Genomic DNA, 16047 nt, shown 5'->3' with positions numbered 1-16047 from the left:
GAAAAAAGGGCAATGAAATTTGAATACTGACATACCTGAGGCAACTTGTCAACGAAATTTATTTATGTAGTAATTATGGAGACAATGAACTCATACATAAAAGAATTTATTGAAACAAGATTTAATAGGAACATAAACATAGAGGTAGGAGCGAGATATCTGAAAATGGAACAACTTCTAATGATCTAAAGAAGCACACTACCACATAAACGGGCATTAGCCACAAAAATTTAGTTACGAACACTAATATGTAGCAAATATAAATGAGAATATCTCATATTTGTCACGAAAACTCTCAGTGTGGCTAAATTTTGGTAATTTTCCACGAACATTCTTGGTGGTCCCTAAATCGGAGCACTTTCGTAATTTTTAACCATGTCTTTCACAAAACCGTTTCTCACCTTCAATAATCACACAAAACCGTTTCTCACCATCTCAATCTTTTGTCCACCTTGGTATTGCCCTCTCCTCTGCCCCAATTTATCTTAAACCACCCAATTTGCCCCTCTTGTTATATCTTCCCTTCCTTGCATCATCTCAGCCCTTTTCTTTCCTCCGAGCTTCTCTCTTGTTGAATTAGTAGGTCAAATCCTCACCTTGCATAGGAAATCATGGGGTTTATCATTGTGTTGGAGCTCGTCTACGCCAAATTCAGGAAAGCTCCCCTGCATCCTAGATCTGCCTATTCTTCCTCTTGTTGTCGTCGCTCATAGATCAGTTTGAGCATGACGGCAACAGGTAGGGTTGGATTGCCGATGCCTGAGTCACCACTACCAGGTGCTAGTTCAATCGCTTCGGGTGAGTTATTTCTTTTCCTCTTTTATTTTCAGTTTTTTTTTTGTATATGTATTGTGTTGTGATTATTTTATCAATTGGAGAATCTGAATTGTGATTGCATCATTACTTTGCAATGTTATATGTCATATTCTTTGCAGTGTTCTAAGTGTCCATCTGACCATTATAAGACCTTATGTATCACAGTATTTTTTTTCTTGATGATTATCAGCTTATAATTTCAGATGCCTTTAAGGGCAACAAAGAATGATGTTCATGAGTTCTTATCTAATACTGGCAAGGTAAGTTGATTTTTAATCTCTCACATGTTACTTGAAGCAAGTTTATCTTTTACAAGTTGAAGATATTTTAGTGTAGGCCTTTCTGTTATATCTTTTATAATTTTTCCCTTCCAATTATGTGCCCCTAGTTTATTTTGTCTACTAATATATATACACCTTAGCAATTTTGGATCCAGTGTGGAGAAAAGTTTTTATCATATTTTAATTAAGAAGGTAGCTGATTGTTTTATCTACAATTGTTTGTAGGTAAAAATGGTGATGGTGATATTATGCTATGAAAAACTTTAGGAGCTGCTTGTATGTGAAAGAATCTCTGCTATAGGTACATGATTCCACATTTCCACCTATCCTGTATGTGATTTTGTTGCCGTGCTTAATTACTTAATGTATTATGTGATTCTACCTATCTTTCATGTATAATACCTGAATGTCATCTTATTGCTTGAATATTCTTAATTTCTTATTGTTATGTAATATAAAGTTCAAAGTTTATTTCTTCTTCTTGTTATTTAATTAAACCCATTTAGTATGACAATTTGGAAGTATGATAGTGTAAAGACATAAGGGTGAAAAAATTAAACAATCAGAGCAAAGAATGAACTTGCAACAAGTAAAACAACACAAATAAGAGGATACTAGTTAAAGTGAATCAGATGTGCACATGGCACCATTTTTTCATTTAGAACAAGAAGTATATATTTGTATTCTCTTCTCTTTATAAAGCTGCTGAAACCAAATTGTTAAGTAGGTACTTTAATGTCTTAGCTGTTATTATTTCTTAGAATTCTTGACTAGTTGGTATGCAGATTGCTGGTGCACGTGCTTAATTACTTAATATATTATGAAATACAATTAATATTTGATGAATTTTGGATTATGATGGAAGATATGTAGAGGAGAGGCAGATCAAAGGAAAGCACAAATAACACAGGTCATGACATTTATTGATTCATTGAAGTTAGGTCTCACTTTTTGTTTTGAATTATTCCAAGTTTCTTACATATATAAAGTTCAAAGTTTATTTCTTCTTGTTGCTTTGTTTCACTATATTTCTTTTCCGTCTTTGTATACTTTTTTTTTGTTTGCATGGCAGTGCACAGATCTTTAATGATTGAGCTCATATTCATTAGTGTATGATTCTAGCCTTCCAAGAGACATTGAAAGTCTTCACTTACAATGTTTAGCTCTAGCTAGTGAAGTTGCATAGGAAGTTGAAAGCTACTAACAGCGTAGCCAATCCTTTGATCGAGCACACAATGAAGTGTTAATTCTAAGTATTTGAACTTATATTATCTTTTGTATATTTTGTTATTTTGTGTTGTTGAATTCTTTTGCTTTATTCTATATGTATGGATGTTGAATTTATTTCATTATGTAAAAGAAAATATCTTTTTATCGTCAAATTTGATGTAAATACAATAAAATGTAGAATATAAATTTTTTTTGGAATCTTCATAGTTAGCCACGATTAAAATCATGGCAAATTTGCTGTGGTCTATAATTTTTTTTTGTTTTATTTTGGGATTTAGCCACGGTTAAAATCATGGCTAATTTTTGTTATGTTGTGGCTAAGTTAAGGTCTCCACGGTTCTTAAAATTGTGGCTAAAAGCCAAAAAACTGTGGCAAATCATAAATGCAACCCCCTGATTAGCCACGAATATTTTTTTGTGGTCAATATATGGTTGCTACAGTTATTTTGGAGTTTAGCCACGGTTTTTTCTGTGGCCAAACCCCTTGTTTCTTGTAGTGGCAGGAGATATTTGAATTACACATAGAACAAAAGAAGCAGGTTAAGAACTTAAGTTTATTGCAAAACCTACATGTATAGGGAGAAAATCCACTTAGATTCTTTCTCAATCTTTCACTCAATATGGTTTATTATATACACATATTGCGCTTAGATTTTATCAAGGTTGGTTTTGAATTTACTGGAAAAAAGTTTAGGCTGCAGTAATAATATACAATGTCAAACCATGATTGAATTGAATCATATTGATTCCATTTAAGAATTTCTAATTTTAAAAATATGGGTACCTCAATTACCCGCATTAGAGAGCATAGACAACAATTAAACCTTTTTTCATGATTGAAATGCTATCAAAAGAATGTCAAATATATATGACATATATAATCATTTCAACTTATGATCCGAAAATTACTTTCAGCTTATTACAAATAAATCTATGATAAACCTAAATACAGATAAAAAAATTTGTACAAGAAGATCCTTAATTAAATTGAATGTCAGATAATTTACAGTTCCTTACAAAGTCACGAGAGCACATCACTACAAGAAATAAGGGGTTTAGCCACGAAAAAAATTGTGGCTAAACTCTAAGATAACCGTAGCAACTATACATTGGCCACGAAAGAATATTTGTGGCTAATCGAGGGGTTGCATTTTCAATTTGCCACGATTTTAGCGTTATTAGCCACAATTTTAAATATCGTGGAGACCTTCAAAGAGCCACGATTTGTATATCATTGTCCACGCATAATGCCGTGGCTAAATAAGAATAATTAAATAAAAAAGTATAATTCTACTACACTTCATCCGTAGTTAATTTGTGCAGGCCGGGTTTTTCAGCCACATTTTTTTTGTGGCTAATGTTGGATTATTTAATCACACTATTTTTGTGGCTAACTCACTATATTTTTCACATACAATTCAGGACTAATTTGTGCTAATTTGCTCTAATTGAACAATTTTATTAAATTAAAATTATATTTATATATATTACATTAATAACAAAAATCAAACTTTTTAAATATATAATATCTAACATTTTTCCATAAAAAAATACTAATAAGAATTCAGTATAATAATAATAATAATAATAATAATAATAATAATAATAATAATACAAGTCTAAACTTATATATAATAAGAAATAAAAAAAATTTAACATAAATAAAATAAATTCTAATCCCTTCTAGATTAAATATATTTAAAATTTCAACTATTACTTATTAAATATATCAATTAAATGTCTAACATATCACTAGATAAACTAGGCACTTTATCACTGTATTTTGATAACAAAAATTTGTACCTATATCCATAGCTTTTTCTCTAAAATTTCATCCAGTTTCTCTAAATTTATCACACATCATACATTTTCAACACCAAAGACCTTTCCAATTTACAGCGTTGCTCTACGAGCCATTACACCCAGAAATCGTATCAATAAATTTACGTCATTATCTCGACTTTGTCCATGCCCATCAAGTTCCATAATGTCTTTTTTATCCATTTTCAAATGCCAAACTTGAATTGTCGTCCTTTTGCTAGTTGTAATTTCTCCCATAGAAGTGTCTGCAATGAATATAAAATTGAATAAAAAAAAAACTAAATATTAGAATTCAAAAAATCACGTAAAAAAAATTGAAATTTCATATACCTTTGACATTCACAACTAAAGGGTCATTATAATCTTTTTTGGTAGGTACTGGTTGAGACTTATTTTACCAAAACCTTCTGCAAATTCTTCATTATTGTTGATATTCTGTATTATCGTAATTCTGCTAAAAGGGTCTCTTCTGAATTATTATGTTTTTGTTTCACGAAAAAATCTACTAAAAAAACTAACAAATAACAAAGAAAAAATCAGTATTTTGAGTTTGGAGGATACCCTATCATATGATAGGGTTCATATAGTGTGGTTAAAGGGAGTGTTTTTAAGGTACTGCAGAAAAGTAGGAGTTAAGAGACAACGTGAATGATTTGAAGTTATATTAAAATTTGTCCGTGATTATTTTAACTTTCCGCCAAAAACTACTTCAGTTAAGCGCACATTAAAATTTTAAATTTTAAAAATTCAGCTTGACCAATGTTGTTTAGTCTTTTAACTTTCTTTAATCTTAAGAATATTTCTTTCATACTACTGTTTATTATCTACTAAATATACCTTAAATTATTTTATTTTTAATACAATAGTTATTTATTTATTTTTTAATGGTCAAATATAATAAAAAATTTAAATTTAAATTTTGATTTTGTAATATTTTTATCTTTAATTTTTATTACAATAACAATAAATAACCAAAAAACTACTTTAATAAATATATGACCCTCACAATCTCTCGTTTCATGCAGTTGATAGTTGATGATTTAAACAATATACTATTATTTAATTATTTACCTATTATACATGAAACAATATAACAAGAGTTATACATTAAGTAAATTTTGTAAATACTTTTACCTGAAAATTTTAATGTTTAATAAATTTTAATTACTAAATTAGTTACTAAAATTTTATTACATTAGACAAATTAATTATCAGATAAAATTGTTATAAGAAATTTTATAAATTAATTTCTTTGTTACTTAATAAAATTTCAAACTTTTATACAAGTGACTCATAAATTAATTAGTATTAATTTTTTTATAATTGAAAATAATTGTAAAATAATTAATTAATGAAATATACCAATTAAATAATAGTAAAAATAAAAAAATTTAATTCATAATTTCACAAAATAATTTTAAAAAGATAATTATACATATAATAAGAGTACAGTACTCACAAAAATATATAGTATGTACTAAACTATATAAATAAAGACTAATTTTTTTTAACTTATTCTCATTTTTTTAAATTCAAAAAATGATAAATAATTTATTTTTAATAAAAACCAAAAAAAAATTTATACTTACAAATTATTGAACTTTTTATTATCTATTCAAATTATATTATTTTAGTTAAATAAATTTTATCTTTATAATTAACTCAAATATTAGAATATTATCTTTATTTTTATAATTTTTTTATTTTATCTAAATTCATTTTTTTATATTTTTAGATTTAATTTCATAAATATGTGTTAATGTTAGAATATTAAAAAATGATACTATACATTAATAAATTTATTTAAAAGATTAATTTATTCAAGACAGAATAGCCATGGTACGTTAATGTAAGCAAGAAATACAGCTACTAAAAATATTGTTTGTAGCAAAAGATTAAATTTTAGCCACTGTCGTAATGTTTAGTGATAAATAGAAGACACGCTCATTTATTTTTATCACGATTTAGTGTTCGTAGTTAAAATTTGGTGGTTAAACACCGTTTTTGTGGTAGTGCATAACGAAAGATATCAACTAAACGATAACAAAACTACACCAAAATAAGATGAAGGATACCAAAACTACATAATAAAAACGTGCTTATTGACTATTTTACGCCACGTTTTTAAAGTATCGCAAAAAAAGCGTGGCGACAGGATTTTTTCTTGTAGTGTTCTCTATTGTTTTGAGGGTGCAGGGATGGTTGTGAAGATGCTAGCGTTTTCGTGAACCATCTCTATTTTTTCGTGAACCATCATTATTGTTGCGTTTTCTAAACACTCAACAAGTCATGCACACTATGGCTGAGCTTTATTACAAGAATGAAGCCATGATCTCTCAAATATTTTATAAATAAAAAATAGTTATAACTTATTTTATTTATATAAAAATTATTGAATTGGTTTTTATTTTCATGCAAGTCTTTCACAACCAGTGATCGTGGGTTTAAACCACATTTTGCTTTTTTATGCTGAGTTTAGAAAAGAGACTGAGACCCAGAGGTTTTATATTATGTTTGACATAAAATATATTTGATTGTGTAAATTTAAAATTTAAAAAAGTTAAATGAGAGAATTTTTAGAAAGAAATGTTATTAAAATTTTAATCTCCGTCTATAGAAATTTTAATCTTCTATGTTTCTGTTTTTTAAAAATATTGAAAGGACTAAAATTTTGTTTTTCCAAACTAAAATTTTAGTTTTAATCTCTAATCACCAAACACAATACTCAATTTTAATCTCTCAGTTCTAGTTTCAATCTTAAAAAATAAATACAGCCTTAATTCCCATGGTTCAATTCTTCTTTTATAATAAAATACTTTTTATATTTCACATTATAATTATAAACAGAATTTCTTAAGTTTATAATTAGAAAGATAAGCAAATTATTTTAAATTATAATAATTTTACTAAATGAAATTCAATTATGAAATAATTTATGAATAAAAAAGTTCATACTGTTTTAATCATTTTAATATTTTATAATACAAATTTCTTTTTCTGATTATATATATATATATATATATATATATATATATATATATATATATATAGTATTTATTAAAATAAGTATAATTTTTTAATTTTTTATGTCAATATCAAAATGTATTGCACAATAGAATAAGTGATATCATACAATTAAATTAAAGATTTCTTAGATTTTAAGTTTACCATTTTATATTTTTTTTTATTGATCTTTATTTTTTTAAAAATAAAAAATTGGACAAACAAAAATATCTATTTATTATCATTTTAGATGCTATTATGTTAATTAAAGTTTTTACTTTTTAAAAAAATTATTACAATTCTATATCATAAATTTATAATGACTACTGGAAAAAAATTAAAGAATTAACATATTTAATTTAAATATAAATATTTTATTTATATAATTTATATACTTAATTATATATTTAATCTCCTAAAATTTTTACTTTTTTAATAAGAGAAGATAAAATAGTCTGTAATATTATATAAATTCTTTTTTGACGTTTTATTTTTATCTTGTTTAAGTGTTAAAACGAAATAATATCGTTTAGTTATGTATCTCATGTGACGAGTTAGAACTAATTTAATATTTCATGCACTGATTCACTGTTAAAAAAAAAGTCTAAAAACTAATATAATGTTTAGAATTAAATTTCATAAACTAATATAATTAATTTTTAAATTTAAAAAATTAAAATAATAAAAATTGTGAATAAGAGGGACTAATTTAAAAATTAGTCCGTTGGCGGCACTTCCTTTGTTAAAATTATTGGATTTAGAATCTCAAAGTCTTGGTTACGTGTTCAAAACATACGCTAACTAACTAAATATTAAGAAGAAGGATTCAGCACAACATTAGCCATACCAAATTCAATTTATCCTTTTAATTTTAATAACGCCACGAGTTCTAGTTATTCGATGAAATAACATAAATAATAAAGTTGACTACTGACGATGCGGCTTATACGTTAACAGAGAAGAAACATGGATTTTCAAATTGATTCAATGAATATGAAATAACAATAATGATTATTGTTTCTTGATTGACAATGTGGGTTATATGCGTATTATTCAACCCACATGCAAGACAAGTTTACAAGTATAAAAAACTCCCCAACCTATCTGTTAAGTAACATGAATATGTTGAATATATATGAGTTTGAAAAAGTATATGTAACAACTCTAAATCAGTTAAAAATAGAATAATTTAATTAATTATAAATATAGTAATTAGTTTTATTTATTTATGATTTAAAATATTAGTTATTAGATATTTCACCACATTTAAATTAGAAAGAGATATGTATTGGGCCAACTGTGGGGAGCTCTCGACAACATGAGAGATTTTGGGGAGAAATCAAATGAAAAAACATAAGATGAAAAGACACCACATCCAACTCAAAACTTTAAGGTGTCAAATAAATGGGTCGCTCATCTTATAAACTCCTCATTTTTCCATACTTTCTTTGATGTGAGACTAACTTCAACACTCCTCACATTTGCAATACTAACAATACGTTCAGTATCATTGCAACGTAAATTACGGAGACTGATTCAATTAGCTTCCGTCTCTTCACCCACTTTCTCTCTTTAAATGCCTAAAACATGAAAACAGATCCAGAACCATCCAATTTACAAAAAAAATAAATATCCTAATGCCTAGTATAACACTATTTACATAGAAATTTTGAATTTATATGGAGATATTTAGCTAATTTTTTGTTGACACCAATTCTAGCATTATTGTTTGCTTTTGTTAGACAAGATTTGATCCTATTTTTTTATTTTTCTTTCATTTTGGGTAATAATATATGCAGTCAATTATAAACTATTATTACTCATCACTAATTTGATTGGTTTTGTAAACTAAAGAACTTGGGCTTCATTAGCTAAAGTTTTTAGTGTTGCACTTTTTCACGTACTGGAAATTACATTTAAATCGAATAAATTAAATATTTTTTTAATAATATCCTGTAGAATAAATATGGATCTAGAAATTGCTATATGTGAATTGACAAAATAATTAATGTATTATTAGTTCTGTTTAGATTCCAACTTTTAATGGCCAACAGAAATTGCTACGTGAACCATCACTTTCATCTATATATGCACAGCGTGATACTGTATACCTAGGCTTTAATTAATGTATCTTAAAATTATATATATTTAGTAAAAAAATTTAAATTTTTATTTTGATAAATACATAATAAATATATTTAAAATATAAATTTAATTATTTTTTTTTTAAATACAGTGTTAACTAAACTCATATATTTATAGTGTGAAACATTATCCGTTGATTTAGTTTATATTATAGGAAACATTTCAAGTGCACCAGGGAGCACCGGTGTACCAGTTGTTTTAACCGTTGATTTTAATTAATATATATTATATATATTTTTTATAATTCAGATCAACGGTTAAAACAACTAGTACACCGGTACTCCCGGTGCACTTGAAATGCTTCCTATATTATAGGATGTGACTATTGGATGCTGCCTAGAGCTATTATCATTAATCAATAATAATTAAATTAACGATTGATGAATAGCAAAAGTAAGTTACATCATTTACAGTTGTTAATTAAGGAAAGAAGTTTGTAACATTTAATCCCCATACCATTCCTTTACACTTAAAAGCTTGCATAATTGTATTAGAGAATTGAGGAATTAATAAACGTAGATTTCATTAAAATAATAAAAAGATAACCATAGATTGAAGAAAGTTTTGCAGTGTTGAATGAAATCTCAATGAATGTCAAGGTAAAGTTGCACCCATCAATTAAACCAATGTTCACTCGGACCAAAAAAGAGTTCACGGGCACAAATCTTTCTTGATTAAGGTTCAGGGTAATTTCATGCTGTTTTTTCCCGGTGAAGATTAAAATTATTCTTGAGAGCATCTAAGAAAGGATGATGACACACATACATAAAATTTTTTATCTGTATTTTTTACTATATATTTACATTTTGCTATAAAAAAAAAATTAATCAATATATTAATTGTTATGTATTTCATACCTGATCTCCGAATCTTTCATCGGAACGGTCACCGAACTCGACAATCCTAAGATTGGGTTATCCTCATACCCCAAAGACGGATCAATAACTTTCAATATCTTGATCTAACATTTGAATTCAAATATCTTTCTTATTTTAGCTAGATAAGATAAGATAATGACGGCCCAAATCGGCCCTACAATTTCTAACCAACATTTGAATTTAAATACCTCTCTTTGTAGTTATTAGAACCAAACCGATAATCAAACCGGTCACATGACTGAATCATTAGGTCACTGGATTACTGGTTCAACCGGTGGATCACTAATTAAATCAGTTGACCAGGTCTAATTAAATATAAATATAAAATTATAAAAAAATAAGCTTAAAATTAAAAGTTCAAAAATATGTCTTCACAAACACACTAACAAAAATTAGGTATTAATTCTTAAACATAACTAATATTGCAAAAATATATAACAAATTAGTCATTAATACAAAATATTTTTTCAATATAAATAAAGAGAGAAAAATATAACACAATAAATAAATTAAAGTTCAATGATAATTTATGGCAACAAAAAATTTAACTACAAAGATGATTTATAGCAACAAAATCATGTTTTGTAAAATGACTGAAATTCTCTTAGCAATGGCAAACTTAAATCAGATACATCTGTTGCAAACCTTGCTGCCACCAAGCTTGAGTTGTGTTCTTTCTCATCGAACTATCCTACTTCATTCCTCAATATAGCTACCATAAACAAATCAAATTCACATTAACAACATTACATGTTTATTTTAACATCAATTAATTAGTATTAGTCACTTAATTAAGTGTATGCAAGCATTCTTCTAACTCTAGCGGTGAGGTTCTCATCCATACTTAATTTAGCCAATTGATTATTTCACCAAAACAACAACAGCTTCAATCGTGATGATAATCAATAACAAATTTAATTTAGTCACGATTTTCAGTAACAAACAAATTCAAGTGAGTGATTATTACAACAACAAACTCAATGTTCAATAAGAAAATTGGAGTTAAGTGATTATTTCAGCAAGACAACAAATTTAACATTCAGTGATAATCAGGAACAAATTGCAGTAACACATTCAACTTTGTTAGAATTTGGTTGAATTAGTCTCACATTGCTTAGGATAGCAAATAGAGTGGGTAGCCTAGGCTATAAATATGAGGCTAAGTTCTCCATATTTTTTGCACCAATCGGAAACACTTAAAGCTTGTATCTGACTTTTCTTTTTTTTCTATACCTTTTGATTTGAGAGTGTTGTGAGGTGTAGTTAAATATTTACTTTGAGAGTGTGGGTGTACTGGGGTGTCGGTGTTAGAGAGAAAGAAGTCTATGTGTTGTAACAATTTTCACATAGTGATATTCTCTAGTTGTCATTTGACAATGGCCGTGGTTTTTTCTCCAGTAATTGGAGTTTTCACATTAAATTCTTGTGTTGTGATTGTGTCTATTTTATTTCTCTGTGAAAGGTATTTTCTCAAGGGAGAATGGTGTATTATTCCCAACAAGTGGTATCAGCGCTTTGGTTCGGTGGGATTTATTATTAGTATGCTTTGTGGTTGCAGCCTAGTCTGACCTTCCACATCAGAAAAGAATTTTGTCCTGTAGCTTGAGGTTGATCTTTGGTTGCTGTTGTTGTTGCTAGAAGGCAGTGTGACACTATGAGAGTGTAGTTTGGAAAGGTTCTGACTAAGGAAAGACCTGGTATTTAAGTGTGTCCATTGTGACCCATCTCTCTTTCTGGGGACCCTTCCTAGTGCACAGTCTACAGTTGAGTTATACTATTCCAGTATACGGTTGCAACAATGTCAGGATATTCAAGTGTTGTGAAGCTTGAAATAGAGAAATTTGATGGAAGAATCAATTTTGGCTTGTGGCAAATACAAGTCAAGGATGTGTTGATACAATCAGGTTTGCACAAGGCGTTGAAGGAGAGGATCTCTGGTATGAAGGATGAAGAATGGGAGGAACTAGATTTGAGAGCTGCAAGTGCTATTCGCCTGTGTTTGGCTAAGAATGTTCTTGCAAATGTGTAAGGAATGAAAACAGCCAAAGAACTTTGGGATAAACTCGAAGGGTTGTATCAGGCAAAGGGCATCTCAAATCGGTTGTTATTGAAGGAGCAGTTCCACAATCTACGCATGGATCACAATGTGAAAATCTCCGACAATCTTAGTGCTATCAATGGTATTGTCTCTGAATTAGAGGCAATTGGAGTGAAAATTGATGATGAAGATAAGGTACTGAGGCTCATATTGTCTCTTCCTTCTTCCTATAAGTATATCAAACCTATTTTAATGTATGGGAAGAAAACTCTGAATTTTGAAGAAGTTTCCAGTAAGCTTATTGCTGAAGAAAGAAGAATGAAAAATGAGGGTAGCACTTCATCAGATTTGGCGCTTGTAGCTAGACGTGACAATTATGGAAAATGAAATCGTGGAAGGAGTGTAACATGCTGGAAATGTGGAAAGTCTGGGCATGTAAAGAGAAATTGTCCAAGTAATGCGGTTTCAGAAAAAGGCTCTCAATCTGATACTTGCAATATTGCTCTCTCTATGAGAGAAGATGATGTTCTCTAGAAGACAAGAAGTATCCTCATGGTATTACCGCACTGCCATGGATAAGGATAAGTTGTGGCAATCGGGTCCACAATTGCACACGGGCATTGGTTGGCATTGAGATGCAAGGTGTGTGGCGAAATTATGTCGATGGCTGAAAAACTTTCAGGAAAAGCCAATTTGGAAGTTGCACCATGAATTTTCAGCAAGGTTTCAATCTGTACCAAGGCAAAATGTTTGAAGTGGTCTAATTCTAAGTGAGTATACTTTCATGATGGAGTATGATAGTTCTCTGAACAATGATTGTCAGTATAGACAATGGCAGCAAAAAATTGTCGGTGTTGACTATGGAAGCTGAAGATGTGTGACTATTTCAATCAAGGTAGAGATTGTTAGAATTTGGTTGAATTAGTCCCACATTGCTTAGGATAGCAAATGGAGTGGGTGGCCTAGGATATAAATATGAGGCTAAGTTCTCCATATTTTTTGCACCAGTTGGAAATACTTAAAGCTTGTATCTGACTTTTCTTTTCCTCTATATCTTTTGATTAGAGAGTGTTGTGAGGTGTAGTTAAATATTTGCTTTGAGAGTGTGGGTGTACTAGGGTGCCGGTGTTAGAGAGAAAGAAGTCTATGTGTTGTAACAATTTTCACATAGTGATATTCTCTGGTTGACATTTGACAACGGCCATGGTTTTTTCTCCAGTAATTGGAGTTTTCACGTTAAATTCTTATGTTGTGACTGTGTCTATTTTATTTCTCTGTGAAAGGTATTTTTTCAATGGGGAATGGTGTATTATTCCCAACAAACTTTTAGCAACAAAATTAAACTGCAGTGATGAATTACAACAACAAAATCGAAACAAAAAGAAAGAGAGAATTTGTTGGAACTCACTAAATCAGGTTGCGCCAAGAAAGTTGATGACGAGGCTCCAAGCAAGAAGACGAACAAGACCAGCCTACCGGGACTTGCTACCTCTGCTTCCGGCGACGATGAGCAGGGGGGAGGGGGACTGGGTTCTGTGTCGTTCCGTCTGGTTCTACCGCCCGCGAAGCGAGCCCAGGAAGGCGGTGACTGAGGTCGAAATGGTGAGGACACAGAGCGCGACGAGCATGATTCCAAAACGGTGAGTGCTAGACCGAGAAAGAAGTGACACACCGGAGATGAGAGTGGCATGAGAGAGGTGAGAGAGCTTGAGGGAGAGAGTGGCGAGAAAGAGACCCCAGAGGAAAGATGTTGAGGCTTGAGGACAGGGGTGGGTCACTGCAGATCAAATTAGGGCATTTGGGGTTGGGGTCGAGAGGGCAAAGAGACGAGGATGGGGCTGGGGATTAGGTTTTCATTCAAGGGGGAAAGGGTATCAGGTAAAAAAAAAAAAAACCAAAACCGGACCGGGTTAAATTAACCGACCAAGTCACTGGGTTTAATGAAAACCTTTCGGGTCGAACCGGGTTTCACTAGGTCAATTGCACATCCGGTTCAACGAGTGACTCGGCCCGATCAAGTGACCAAGTTTTCGGTCGAACCCGTCGGGTTAAGCCGCATTTGATAACAATGTCTCCCTTATATTAGCCAGATAAGATAAGTTGAGATAACTACCACTAGCTATATAAAGGGAGACAGAGGCCCCCTCAAGCTATGAAGCACGGATTCTCCTATGGTGTCGCCGTATCCGTGTCGGACACGAATCCGACACCGACACTCGACGGATACTTCAAACGAGCGTATCGGTGGTGTGTCTTCTTGCGGTACAGAATTTTGGTGAAGCTGTCAAGAATCCGAACGAGTCCGGCCCGATTTTGTGGTTTTATGGCCCAATTAACCGATTTTTTTATTTTAAAATATTTTAAAATCAAAACAAATCAAAATTTAAATTTAAAAATAAAATAATTAATAGAAGTAGAGTTGATGACAACAGCCCAAGTCTGAGTGAGGTTTCGTATTTATCTTTAGATGAACCAAACATAGAGGCTGTGGTATTTGCGGATGATGGACTTGGAGGAGAAGAAATTGATACATTTTCTGTTAGCAAGATGGCAAGAGTAGATTAAATTTTTTTATTTTTTTTAATAATTGCATAATTTTTAGACTTTTTTATACAACTATATTTTCTCTTATATTTACAATATGATATTTTATTAATTTAATATATTATTTAAATTTTAATTCACAACGTATCCTAAACATGTCGTATCCAATTTTTTATAAAAAGAACGTATCGTGTCGTGTCCGTATCGCGTGTCGTATCGGTGCTTCCTAGCCCTCAAGTAGTCACTCATTCTATACACCTTATACCTCTTAAATCCATTCTGACTTCTGACTTGAGCATCAAAGTGTCTTTGTAGGTACCACCCCCATTACTCTAGCTAGATAATCCGGCGACCACCTCAACTCGCAAGTCCCTGATCCATCTCACAACCCATACCAAAAACTTCTAGTATATTATGTATTTGTGCATAGACATTAGATACACACTTTTAAGAAATATATATTTATTTAAATAATTAATCTAATAACTAGTTTTTAATATACATATAATTGTTATTACATATTTATTCAGGGTTATTTTTTAAATAATAAGCAATCATGAAATTTTTTTGTTGACAAACAATCATCCATAATAAGATCATATGAAAAACTAATAATTAATAATTTATATACACCCCAAAAAACAGTTGTGATTATATGGCCTTAAATTTAAAAAGTTATCTAAAGTGAACATCAAATAAAATATGCAAATAGTATTAAGCAAAAAATTAATATGAAATAGGCTGTTCTACCTGTGCCACATGCTGGTGGTAATGTTGAAGATGATTTTACTATTTAAAGGACAACACAAATATTAACGAAAAAAGCTGATTTCAATTTTCTTTATTTTTGAACGCTCATCATATAAGCAGGGGTAGGTTATTTTATTTTATTTTTTCCCGTTTTGTAAAACTATAGTATTAACTATTAAGCGTCTAATGAATGAGTCAAAGTGTCGTAAAAGCAAGGAACCTGTAAGAGTTTGTTTGACCAAAAGAAGAGAAAAGCATTAAATGTAGTAACTAAATTAACTAACTACCCTGAAGAGTGAATATTATATAATGTTACAGAAAATTAAGAAGGGTTACTTAATTAATGCAAGCTACATTAGTGATTACATGCCAACTAATTCCATTATTACACTAACTAAGGATCAATTACAGTAACTCAAAAAAAGGTAAGTACGCAATTCCTGGTAGAAATGATGGGCATTCTTGGAAATTCACCGGGAATAAGATCGCGCCTTGTCGCCATGTCATTATCGTTCAGATTTGTGATTGAGATTTCCCGTTT

The 16047-nt window shown here is 30.1% G+C and overlaps 1 long non-coding RNA gene across 2 annotated transcripts; it reads left to right on the top strand.

Annotated features, from left to right (window-relative positions):
* The first annotated feature begins 303 nt into the window (after positions 1 to 303).
* On the top strand, positions 304 to 2525 carry LOC130966006 (uncharacterized). 2 transcript variants are annotated; one of them, XR_009081243.1, is made up of 4 exons: positions 304 to 798; positions 1007 to 1076; positions 1323 to 1398; positions 1963 to 2525. It is a non-coding gene; the product is annotated as an uncharacterized LOC130966006 (long non-coding RNA). The 2 variants fall into 2 exon arrangements; XR_009081244.1 differs by having other exon boundaries at positions 305 to 798; positions 1020 to 1076.
* The last annotated feature ends 13522 nt before the right edge of the window (positions 2526 to 16047 follow it).

Source organism: Arachis stenosperma, chromosome 3 (genome assembly GCF_014773155.1).
Source record: "Arachis stenosperma cultivar V10309 chromosome 3, arast.V10309.gnm1.PFL2, whole genome shotgun sequence".
Classification (NCBI taxonomy): domain Eukaryota; kingdom Viridiplantae; phylum Streptophyta; class Magnoliopsida; order Fabales; family Fabaceae; genus Arachis; species Arachis stenosperma.
The sequence above is the reverse complement of the archived record's forward strand: the minus strand, read 5'-3'. Positions and strand labels throughout refer to the sequence as shown.